We start from the raw sequence: 13,001 nt of genomic DNA on the forward strand, positions 1-13,001 counted from the left end.
AAATGCTTGTAGATGTCTTTTGCTAGACCAGAGGAATGATGACTGCAGACTCGGTTGTCTCCAGAATTGGTAATTATGCGCATAAAGAGCCTTTGTCGTATTTGCATGCTGAGTTTGATATTTAATGAAGTGTTAGTATTAAACTGAAAAATTATTGTCTTGAGCGAATAGCTCTGGGTTAAGCCACAAAATAAGACAAACTAGTGAGCTATTAACATAGGAACTCTAACAACTCTCAGAAGGACTGTTTTATAATAAATGGAATTATTAAAAACAAAAACCTACAACAAAACTATAAAGACTATAAAGAATTCCCAGATTTAAATAAAATATGTACAAGCAACCTTCTGAAGTAAAATTAATAGAGATGCCAGCCTAGTCTAGAAAATGATTTTCTTAAACCTTTGCTAAATAAAAGAAGGGTAAAAACATTAAATCATTGTGTTCAATGATGAGGACACAAATACTCAACTTTACAGCATGCAGCCAGACGTATGCAGCTTAGAAAGTCGTCACTCTAAGATTATTCTATAGGTATCCATTTCTGCCTTTTCTTATTCTTGTGTGTCAGGGGTGAGTGCAGTTTTGACAATGTCTATTCTGAGCTTACTGTCAGGGGCATGGGATAAGCAGAGAAAGAACTGCACAGAATCTCACAGGAACCCATAACACCGGTGAAAACATATCATGCAAGGACGAAAACAACTGGAGTCATGCCATCCTGTCTTCTATTCTCGCGGTATATTATCTGCTTCTTATCTGCATATTATTGACTTAATAATAACATACGTTTGTATTTCAAATGTTGTGCATGCCTTGTGCTTGAGGGGTGAAACTCTTTTATGTATAAAGGGTGACTCAACCCAGTGTCCTGAGCTCAGGTGTGCATCCTACTGAGATCAGTGCTAGCTACTCTGTTTGTATTCTATTATTACAATAAACTATACCTTACTTTTACTACCTTTACACGTTAGTGGTGTGTGTTTTTCTTATAACTCTCTCCACAGTCATTATTTATGTGATGCAGCACACACATGCCATGCACATTCCAGATGCTATAGGAAGTGTGCGTCTAAAACATTGTATGACTTTAAGGGGTGGGTAAATTGTGTTCTCACTCTAAAAAACTGTACAATTGATTTTTTTTTTTGCATGGAAACATGTTCAGACATCGTACATAAGGTCCTGAGTTTTATTCTACCTGTTTTTCTTCTAAATGTCCCTGCAGCTACTCCAGTTATAGTAATTGAATTCACAACTAAGAAATCAACACAATATGCTTTGACTAATTAGAAAAATAAAAGCTAATTAGGGTGAGTATAAATGGTAATGTAATAAATTTAAATGTTCAAACTAAAATCGAGAGACATAAATATGGAGTAAAAGACATCGCCATCAAAAAGCATTTAATTTAGCGAACGCCCGCAACAATATCCACCTGGTTATCTGTACACCAATGGGTATCATTTATTTTGCACTACTTTCAATTTATCTTTGGACCACACTCGAAAGTCAATAATAGAACGACATTTATCACCAGAAAAACACAGAAAACGAAAGGCTGAGATTGACAGCCATGAGACCGCAAATTCAACAACGCACAATTTCAAAGCTGTTGAGTAGCATTTTGTTTGTTTGTTTTCTTACTGTGCTATGATTCACTAAGTCACCTGTATTATTATAGCATTGCAGTTACAATGAATGGAAGACTTAAAGTTTACTACTCAGCTTTCTAACCAATAGCTATTTGGTACGGATCCCAGAGGCGGGTTCAGTTTGGATCTTGACAAATCATTGGCTCAGGAGGGTGGGAATAACATGTTCTGCAGCAGTACCAAAGTCTAGCATTCTAGGGGCCTAAATTCCTAAAGGGTACTAAATTTAGAGTTAGCGCGCATGTAAAGTAGCAAGCCTAACATGTGTACCACCCCATTTACTAACAGAGAACGCATTAATTTATATGAACAATATTTGTTCATTTTCATGCCAGAGCCCACTAAATTTACAATAATTAAATGTGCATGATAATGTCCTAGACTACACTAGACCACCTTCATATAAAAAGCCCCAGCAGTCCAGGTGTATCTTTTGGTCAGTAACTTATTGTACAAGATGGAGGTGGCTTACATTGACCAAAAATGAGCGATCAACAGACAGAGCACTCAGCAGGGGACAGCCAAAGGCAATGTAAAGTGAAACTGCACTGCTTTCCTTATAATTTTAACATGTACTCCTGGTCTGATGTAAAAAATAAATAAATAAATACATTTTTCTTTTGTCATTTAATACATATACAATAAAAGTCATTTTGTGTAATGGCTTGTTTTTCTTACTGACACATAACCTCAATTCTCTTCCTTTACGGCACTGTCAATGGATCAGGGTGACAGTGCTATGTGAGTACAGTCAATAGCATCTATCACATTGGGGAAGCCAGCAACCTGGTAGAAGCCTGTTTTCACGTCCTGTAAACCTGTCCTCTATGTGAGAAATTTAATATAATTCCCCATGACCTTTAGCAGGGCATGCAGTTGTATTATACACACACGAGTAGTTAACAGTTTTAATGACACAGAAGATATGAATACATGGTAGTTAGAAATGTATCAGAACCGTAGAAGTCTCACTTGCTACTGCGACAGGCACAGATCTTTACATACTTAATTGCAACTGGCAGAATAAATAACACATATTATTATTATATATGCAATCATCTCTGTATAATCCTGTATAAATAGGAATGTAAGAAATCAACTATTACTACTTAATTTCATATGCTGATGTATATGAAATATATTTATTTTATGTTAGTGAATCAAACAAACAAATCTGTTGAATTGATTCATTAACTGAATGAATCAAACGAATCAAGTCAGTAAATAGAATTGAACTGCACATGACTAGTTTTCAGACCAGAAAAACAGATTTAAACAGTGCACCTATCAGTGGTTAAAGCCTGGTCTCCATACGCACTAATAAATCAGTGTGCACCATAACATGCCCACTATTTGTACAATAATAAATAAAATTGCAACAGTAAATACTGAAATCATGAACGTGCACACTAATTGCAATTATGATGCACCATAATGTTTAATGCCCTTTTGTAAATGAGGCCCTGTGTGTGCTAGGTGCTAGGTAAGCCATACCCTATATAACAAACCCACACTGCTTACATGGGACACTTTTGGAAATTAATTGTTGAACTGACATGAAATAAAAATTCAAAATACATTAAATGAGTTTGTTTAAATTAATTATGCTGTTACTATATGATTATGTAATAATACAGTGCTTACCCTTTATAATGCTATAGTGGGAAGCCATAGTTACAAGACTGTGCTATTTGTGTTCCGCCTTATACAGTATACAGTATAACGAGTATAAAAGGACTACTGTAATGGCTTTATGAAGCAAATGGGAGCCACGACCCTACTGTGTTATAACCATAATGAAGTCTAGAATCTTAAAAAAAAAGATGTTTCCTTCCTTCCTCCCTCCCAAGTTTCCCCCCCCACCAAAGCAGATTATTTGTGCTGCTCATGCATATTGTTTGTTTTATTTAAATCCGAACCTTGTTATTTTGTATTAACTAATTAGAGCTTCTGGTTTGATTTTGAGAGTGTCTGCCCACTGGGAGGCATTTGTACAAGGAGTGAAAGGGGTCAAGTGGGGTGGGGGTTGTTTAAATTCATGAGCAAAAATATGGTAATGTTAATTAACACATAGTCTTTTAAGTAATCCAGCAAGAGAGGAGAAAACAGCTGAAAAGTTATTTTACATTTTTAACTACCAAAATGTTTTATTTGTGAGTGAAATGTAGCCCTTGGAGTAATCAAAAAAGCTAGAAGGAACACAAAGGCATATCATTATTTTCTGAAACTTGATTTCAACCTCCATAGATGTATAATGCAACCCATTCTGTGATTCAAAACTGTACTTTAATTAACCCATTCCTTATCTTTTTAATACATTTATCTGACTCACTGTAGACTCTTGCAGCTAAATCCTGCTAAACAATTTAGGGTTTGGAAAACTGGAAAAGGTTTAAACTGAATTGTAAAATTGTAAGTTATTTCAACGGTGATGTTTACAATAACCCTGAGACCCAAATTTATAATGGAGGACAACTGACCGCAAAAAGCTACATAATGCGCGTATTCAGTACGACCGCACTCTTCGTCAAAATAACGACCTATTTTATAAGACTAATTAGATAAAGCAGACGACTCCGCAATCAAGCAATTTAAATACCACTCACTGCATTTAGCTGGGGAGAATTACACACCTCTCACAATAAATAGCGGGTTTGGGTCAACCCTGCATGTGTTGGCTACACATTCCAAAAGAAAATTAATGGCTCACAAAGACCTCAGCCTAGTACTAGCCATGGTGATGAGGATGCTCAGAAGCGAAAACTGAAATTTACCAATATGGAATTGGAGATTTTAGTACAAGCAGTACTTGTAACACATGAAGATGTGTTACAAACTCGAAATACATCACCAGGACAAATTAATAAAATATGGAATGTGTGGTGGCTTCTTAATAAACAAATGTATCACTTCAGAGTTTGTAGTAGGTTGCTTCTACTTTACGATGCATCATCCAGTTACTATGCTTCTCATATTAGTTCAACTTCTTATTTCATATAGAATAATTCCAGGCATATAGACTTTTCAAACTTCAGAAACAATAAGTTTTATTTACTTACACCCATGGCAGTCAAACAGGTGGATAATCCTTCCATCATTGTACAGCATACAGGCAGGGGAGAATCATTCTCTTTCGCGACGAAACCGTGAAGTCGACCGAAGCGACCTCGCTGTTGGTGGCCATCTTCGCTTTTAGGGAACCAGGTTTACGGTAGGTAAACTAACGTTCCTTTTCAATTCTAAGATGGCCACCAAACATAGTTATGGGAAACGTGTAGCAGAGCCATTGTGAGGGAAGAGAGAATGGCAGCATATGAGGGACACTAAGTCCTGCCTGACCAAGATCAGTGGCGTGAGCGTGCAACCTCGTGGACCCTAGTGCCCGCAAAGGGCAATGAGGGATCTACCACATTCAGGCGATAGAACCTGGCAAAGATATGCAGGATAGCCCAGCTAGCTGCATCACAAATTTCAGGCATTTTTGAAGGCACCTCAGAAGATGGCCCATGATGTAGCCACACCTCTCGTGGAATGTGCGGCTATCCGCCCAGGTGGGGGTAAGCCAGAACTATCATACACAGTCAAGACTGTGTCCGTAATCCAATGTGACAGCCGCTGCTTGGAGAGGGGTTGTCCCAGGGTCCGTGTTCCATCAGATGAAGAGCTGGTCAGACTGACGCAGCACTCTTGTCCTACCTACATAACATCTCATTGTTTGAACTGGGCAGAGAAGGTTCAACTTCTGATCCTCTTCCATCGCAAATGGTGGAGGATGAAAGGACTCTAGTTCCACGGACTGATTTCCGTGGAAGGCTGTAACCACCTGGGGGAGAAAAACAGTGTTTGCACGCAGTGACACTCTGCTACCATCATCTCAAATACGTATAAAGGAGCTATGCATAGACAGCGCCTGCAGCTCACTAACCCGCTTTGTGGAGGTGATAGCCAAGAGGAAGGCTGTCTTAATGGACAGGTGCTTCAACTTAATGGAGTATACAGGCTCAAACGGGACATTGAGTCAACGGAGGCATGGCAAGCAGAAGTAGCCACTAGGTAAACCTTCAGTGTGGAAGGTGATCTACCAGCCTCAACCAGATCTTGCAGAAACTGCAAGATGGCAGGCATGGGACAGAAGAATGGATCATGACCATTTGTGCAGCGTACCCACGACAGCATCCGACAGACCTAAAGCTGACCAGCGGTCCCTTTCAGGGGCCAGATCCATAGCTGGAGCCTGCCCGGCTCCGGGTGCCAAACCGTGCCTCTTGTCTGACTGAGAAGATCCCCACGAAAAGGAGTGCTTTGGGCCATACGCGGGCTAGAGCGTCTCCGCCGAGTGGACCGCCGCAGTGGTGGAGGGAGTACCATAGGGGGTAGTGTGTCGTCTCTTCTGAAGCGAAGAGATTGGCCTGCGCCTTCCCGAAACTTTCCCAAATGTGTTCCACCAACTGAGGGTGGAGCCGCCACTCCGATGGCTGTGGGCCCTCTCTTGAGAGGAGGTCTGCTGCCCGATTCTCCATGCCTGGAACATGCATCGCCCGAAGGGACAAGAGGTTCTGTTGAGCCCAAATCAGCAGCCTGAAGGCTAGCCGATGCAACCCAGGGGACGGAAGGCCACCCTGGTGGTTGACATATGCCACCCCTGATGTATTGTCTGTGTGTATCAGCACATGTCTGTTCCGCACCACAGGTAGGAAGTGCTGGAGAGCAAGGAACACCACTTGCAGCTCCAACATGTTGATATGCAGGGATGTACGGCGGCCCAACCATGGTCCGCTGACTCCTCTGCTTTCGTCCGTCGTCACTACCCTGTGGGTGTAAACCGCCCCCATTCGAACACCTTGACGCAGGTGAGAGGGAATCCTCACTAGATGCTCCGTCATTAGCCTGTGTGGACCACCGCTCCCTCCCGTGACTGGGAACAGATCAACCAGTCGTTGAGGTAATTCATCATTCTGACTACTTGCAGCAAGGGGGCGAGGATAGCGTCTACGAACAGGATAGTACACGCACTAGGGAGAGGCCGAATGGCGGTACGGAAAAGTCATACACGCTGCCCTGAAAGGTGAAGCAGAGATATTTCCTGTGCTGTGTACGAACAGGAATGTGAAAATACACGTCCTATAAGTCCACTGTGGTGAAATAGTTGCCCGGCCGGACAGACTGGAGTATGTGATGATGAGTCAGCATGTGGAAACTCTTCTGTTTTAGTCCAGGATGGGGCAAAAGCCACCGTCCTGCTTTGGTACCAGAAAGTATCTCAGTGAGAGATATGATCTACGAGATGAACGGTGTGCTTGCCCAGCAAGGCTGCCACTTTGGTCTGGAGCACCAAGGCCTGAAGCAGGTCCGTCATGAATGTAGTCATGATGCCGCAAAAAGGAGGGGGTCCCAAACGAAACTTAAGCACGTAACCATATTGTACAGTTGCGAGCACCCACACGTCGGAAGTGCAAGCATGCCAGTAGTGCAGCTGTTGTGCCGTGAATTGGGTCTGAGGCTGCCAGCCTTCAAGGGCCCTGTTGGGGCGACAGAGCCTGGGGCATGGCTAGCGGTGGCGGTTGTCTAGGGCGGAAACCCTGGAACCGCCTTCTTGGTTGATGCTGCATGGGCTGGCTACGGCCACGCCAACCATGCTGAGGGAGGGTCCTGCCTCTCGCCTGAGATGAGGCCTGTAGGCGGTGCCTAAGGTCACCTGGCAGGGCTGTGGGAACGGCTCGACCTGACCCTCGCCGGAGCAGGGGCAAGGGAGCAATGTGGCTACCTACCTCAACGCCTCACGTTCCCTAAGGCTTTGCTGTAGGATCTCCTCCACTGCTGGGCCAAAGGTGTGGCCTGGTGATATGGGTGCGTCCAACAGTGTGGCCTTATCAGCATCAAGCACCCGTGCCTGCGACAGCCACAGCTGTCTGTGCGCGACCACTAGACCCGCCAGGCTCCGGCCCAGGGTCTCACCCTGCAGGCTGGAGATCTGGAATAATATCTGCGACAGAAGTTGCAGTTCCGTGGCCACCAGCTCTGGTAGCTCAGGTATGCAGTGAACATCCTGGACGTGTTCGCTAGGCAGATACTTTGGGCTCTGTGGACGTGCGTCTCCATAATCCTGCACTGCCGGTTTGGGCACATAGGGTCCTTGGGCATACCTCCCACCAGCGGAGCCTTAATCAAGGATGCAATGGTGGGGTCCTCAGGGTGCAACCTGGCCAGGCTCAGCTTCTTTGCCCCTTCCAGCGAGGCCAGAGGAGAACCATGTCTCAATTGTGCCAGCGCTGTAGCAGGGTGGTTCCAAGAGGAACGCACCTCTTCCATGAAATCAGGGAACACTGAGAAGGGTTGAGCTCGGGGAGCCAAGTCATGCGGTCGAAAGACGGAATGGCGTGGGTCTGTCTGTGCTGTCCAGGGGACCTGCAGGTACGCTGCTGCACGCCCCATAAGCACAGGCACAGACACTGCCAGTGACGATGCGCTAGTAACTGAGGCAGCCTTGGAACTAGAGGCCATATCACTGTGGAATTCAGGCTCCGCCTCAACCTCCATATATGGAGGGAAAGTGAATTCCTCCCACAGGGCCGCGATAGAACACGTGTCCTCGTCTGAGCAGAGAGCCCGGTCGATCCGCTCGCCCTGTACTCCCCCGAAGGGGTCAGGGGGTGGCACAGAGACTGTGACTGGCTCAGGGGGTTGTGGGGACGCCACACGGGGGTCCACGGCCGAAGCCGGTGGGGCCTGCCTCTTCAAAAGCTCCATGATCCGACTGATATTCCGCCCCTGCCGAGAGTTTTTCACCCATCTAGCCGAAGGCGATGGGGAGCGGCTGCGGGTTGAAACAGATGCCTAAGCACAGGGGATTTCCTGGAGGGACTCTGTGACGGCATCAGGAGGCGTGAGTGGGAGGGGCCTGCTGCGGGGGACAAAGAATGACCTTGTGCGACTCTCTCCAGGTGGCTCGCGAGCACGCGGGTCTGAAAAGCCCCGCAGATGTCATAGGCGCCTTTTAGGGCTGAGCCGGCATAATCGGGGCCTAGGCACCGCATACACATGCTGCGCCTGTCCTCCTGTTAAATATTGGTCCCACAGGCCTCGCAGGCATGGAAGCCAGCCCTGCCCGTCATAGCGCCGGGTTGAAAACCACTGTGCGCTGTAAACACCATGTGCGCTGCATGCACCGAGCACCATGGGCACCGAGAGTCATGTGTCACCGAGTTTAAGAGCACCCAGTACTACGTGCACCTTGTACCCGGAGTACCGTGCAACAATAAAGACAGTGCGCACTGCGCACACCGTGCACAGTGTGGGCCGAAGCCACAGCGGGTGATGAACACCATGTCAGTCAATGAACACCATGCGCACTGAGGTACCGAAGTAGCACGGGCAGAGTCTTACGCACCGCGGTATTAAAAAAGACCTGAATAACTGTACACAATGCCTACCCTGACCACGTGGTCACACACCTGAGCTGTACGTAGCGTACAACAGAGGGGCAGGGCCGAAGCCATGGCGGACGATTGACTTACACACACAGTAATAAAAACAGTTTTAAAAATATCAAAAACTGTTAAATATTACAGGACAGATGGGGGAGAGCACACAGTATATAGATTGAGCGACCTACATCAAAGGTGAAGGCCCCCGCAGCCCGTTTACGTCTCAACCCAACAACGAGGGAAGCCTCAGTGAGGAGTATATGGCTGGCCCGACGAAAGCAGGAAGGATTTAAAAATTATCTCTTTGCAAAATGTTATTAAATGTTTCTTTTTCCTTGAAAACGATGTCTCCTTACTGCAGACAAGCCTCCCACATCGCCTTGCCTTTTATACAGTTTATTGTCTGACTGCGGCAAGTTAACACCTGCTTTTCAGAGTTCTTAAAATAATCACACAAATACGAGGCCCGCAATTACTGGCAGCTTTAATAAATTAGACTGAATATTTAATAGACCTCATTTGCAAAATCCCCTCCCAATCTTAGCGGTTTCGTTCGGAAATGCCCCAGAATTACATATGCATCAAGAGCTAAAGCGCACAGAGACATTGCCCCCCCAAATCACATATTAATTGTGCGTTTTTCCCATTGCATGTGTTTTATAAATCCCACCCAAAAATTCAGAACCCTCAGCGCCCATTTTACATTCGTAAAGCATGCACAATCCTTTTATAAATATGGGCCTGAGTGTTGTATTGCAATTGTTCAATTGATGTGTTTTTTATAAGTTTGTGTTATTGTGATAAGCTCAGTTCCAGCTACCTGACATACGCATATTTAACATAAAGATCAGCTCAAGTGTCTTTATAATAAGAGTAAGAGTCAGCACTGGCACTAAATATCAAGTCTACATGATATGTATTTATGCAGGCATTACATGCATCTATGCAAGCTCCTGAAACCAGATAAAAGTACCCTGACAAAGACTACATCCAAAAGTAGAAACAAAAAATATTTGAAGAATTATAACAAGAACCACTCTGAATGATGTAATGATCATAAAAAGTGAAAGGGACAGTAAAAGAATATATGAATTAAAATCTGAACCTACTGCACTTACTCTTGAAAATCACATGGGGTTCCCAGTGACTCATTCGGTAACCCTATCAGCTGGAGTGCTGGTGAGTCATAAAATCAAAAGCTAGCTAGTTCCGATTTTTTTAAATTTATGTATTGATAGAGGAAATTATCCCATTGAGGCTGAGGCCTCATTTACAACGGGGTCCTATCATACACAGACACAATCATACATAAAACACAGTTAATATTTGTGTGGGATTGTACACCTCACCATGCTATTTAAAAGATTGTCAACTATAATATATGAGACTCCTGAAAGGAAGGGCCATTTTGAATGCTACTTGCCCCGTCATTGAAGTTGTGGCTCTTTTCAAAGGTGATTTTCCATAATTTATCATTGATTTCGTAGACTTTTATCAATGATAATAAATTAGGTAAGTTAAGCAGATTTGCTTTGTGTTCTCTATATAGCAGTTTTGACTGATTACACTGATATAAATATAGCTCTCGAATTGAATACAATATTTAACCAGGACGAATATCTTGAGATGCAGTGACTTTACCAGAATACCACTCAACATCTTAGCTGAGGTTTTTATATATGTAACCCTCACCTGAGCTATCCAATTGAATATGTACCTATCTTCAGCACAAACACTGAATATACCGGGGATACCAAAAGACATTTCCTGAATTAGTGGTAGCAGGTGTTGTGGTCCACCAAGTTATTTCTCCTATTTGGTTTGATCTTCAATGGTTCATAATAGCGCGATGCCTCCACCTGGAAAGACTGTGAACACCTACCAGGATGCCCAGAAATGCTTTCAAGGAAAACTAATTTTCTGAAACCCAGCAGTGCAATAATAATGATAATTCAGGATTGAGTCATAAATATAAACTAAGCATACTTTGAATGAAGTTAAATATATTTTAGTACATATGCTACATGTCACCTGCACTACCACTAGGTGGCTACATACAATGCACACACAGGGCAATGATCTCACTCGAATAATTCAAATTAAAAAAATAAACACTATATTTAATTATAATTTGTTGATAGCACACTCGAATTGAACACATAGAAATTTGTTTCAACGTATAATAACACAGTAATATACACTGAACCAAAATATAAACGCAACATGGAAAGTGTTGGTCCCATGTTTCATGAGCTGAACTAAAAGATCCAAGAAATTTTCCATACGCACAAAAAGCTTATTTCTCTCAAATTTTGTGCACAAATTTGTTTACATCCCTTTTAGTGGACATTTCTCCTTTGCCAAGATAATCCATCCACCTGACAGGTGTGGCATATCAAGAAGCTGATTAAACAGTATGATCATTACAGAGGTGCACCTTGTGCTGGGGACAATAAAAGGCCACTCTAAAATGCCCATTTTTGTCACACAACACAATGCCACAGATGTCTCAAGTTTTGAAGGATCGTGCAATTGGCATGCTGACTGCAAGAATGTCCACCAGATAATTGAATGTTGCCAGATAATTGAATGTTCATTTCTCTACCAGTACGTCCAACCGGCCTCACAACCGCAGACCACGTGTAACCAGGCCAGCCCACGACCTCCACATCTGGATTCTTCACCTGCAGGATAGTCTGAGACCAGCCATTCAGACAGCTGATGAAACTGTGGGTTTGCAAAACCGAAGAATTTCTGCACAAACTGTCAGAAACCGTCTCAGGGAAGCTCATCTGCGTGCTCGTCGTCCTTACCAGGGTCTTGACCTGACTGCAGTTCGGCATCGTAACTAACTTCAGTGGACAAATGCTCACATTAGATGGCCACTGGCACGCTGGAGAAGTGTGCTCTTCATGGATGAATCCCGATTTCAACTGTACCAGACAGATGGCAGACAGAGTGTATGGTGTCTTGTGGGCAAGTGTTATGCTGATGTCAACGTTGTGAACAGAGTGCCCCATGGTGGCGGTGGGATTATGGTATGGGCAGGCATAAGCTACGGACAATGAACACAATTGCATTTTATCGATGGCAATTTGAATACACAGTTATACTGTGACGAGATCCTGAGGCCCATTGTCGTGCCATTCATCCGCCGCCATCACCTCATGTTTCAGCATGATAATGCACGGCCCCATGTCACAAGGATCTGTACACAATTCCTGGAAGCTGAAAATGTCCCAGTTCTTCCATGGCCTGCATACTCACCAGACATGTCATCCATTGAGCATGTTTGGGATGCTCTGGATCAACGTGTACGACAGTGTGTTCCAGTTCCCACCAATATCCAGCAACTTCACACAGCCATTGAAGAGGAGTGGGACAGCATTCCACAGGCCACAATCAACAGCCTGATCAACTCTATGCGAAGGAGATGTGTCGCACTGCATGAGGCAAATGGTGGTCACACCAGATACTGACTGGTTTTCTGATGCACACCCCTACCTTTTTTTAAGATATCTGTGACTAACAGATGCATATCTGTATTCCTAGTCCTGGGAAATCCAATAGTAAGTGACACAAGGGGAATTGTAGTTCTTTCTGTAACAGGCTGCATTACAGTGTAGGACCTTTTTGTAGTCAGGCAACAATGTAAAAACTAAATGCAGTTATTAAACATTTTCAAAACAGAACAATTTACAAGTCCCCCAAATTGGAGGGGACTACATATATGCTAAGTATATACAGTACGACTACTTTGCAAATATACAGGGGTGCTGCAGGGGCCAAACACATTGGTGTATTTTTAAAGAACTACTGGTTGGAGTTATTTTTGAAAACTAAAATTTTATATTTATATATATTTTTACCAACCATACAGACTTTTTTTTCTATTTTTTTTATTTATTTTTTTATTTAGTTG

The 13,001-nt window shown here is 43.6% G+C and overlaps 1 protein-coding gene across 2 annotated transcripts in view; it reads right to left on the reverse strand.

Moving 5' to 3' along the window:
• Window positions 1–13,001, reverse strand: part of zgc:174356 (uncharacterized protein LOC100137120 homolog) — a 97,945-nt gene that overhangs the window by 60,530 nt on the left and 24,414 nt on the right. The window lies entirely within an intron of this gene.

This window comes from Polyodon spathula, chromosome 6, assembly GCF_017654505.1.
Source record: "Polyodon spathula isolate WHYD16114869_AA chromosome 6, ASM1765450v1, whole genome shotgun sequence".
In the NCBI taxonomy this organism is placed as follows: domain Eukaryota; kingdom Metazoa; phylum Chordata; class Actinopteri; order Acipenseriformes; family Polyodontidae; genus Polyodon; species Polyodon spathula.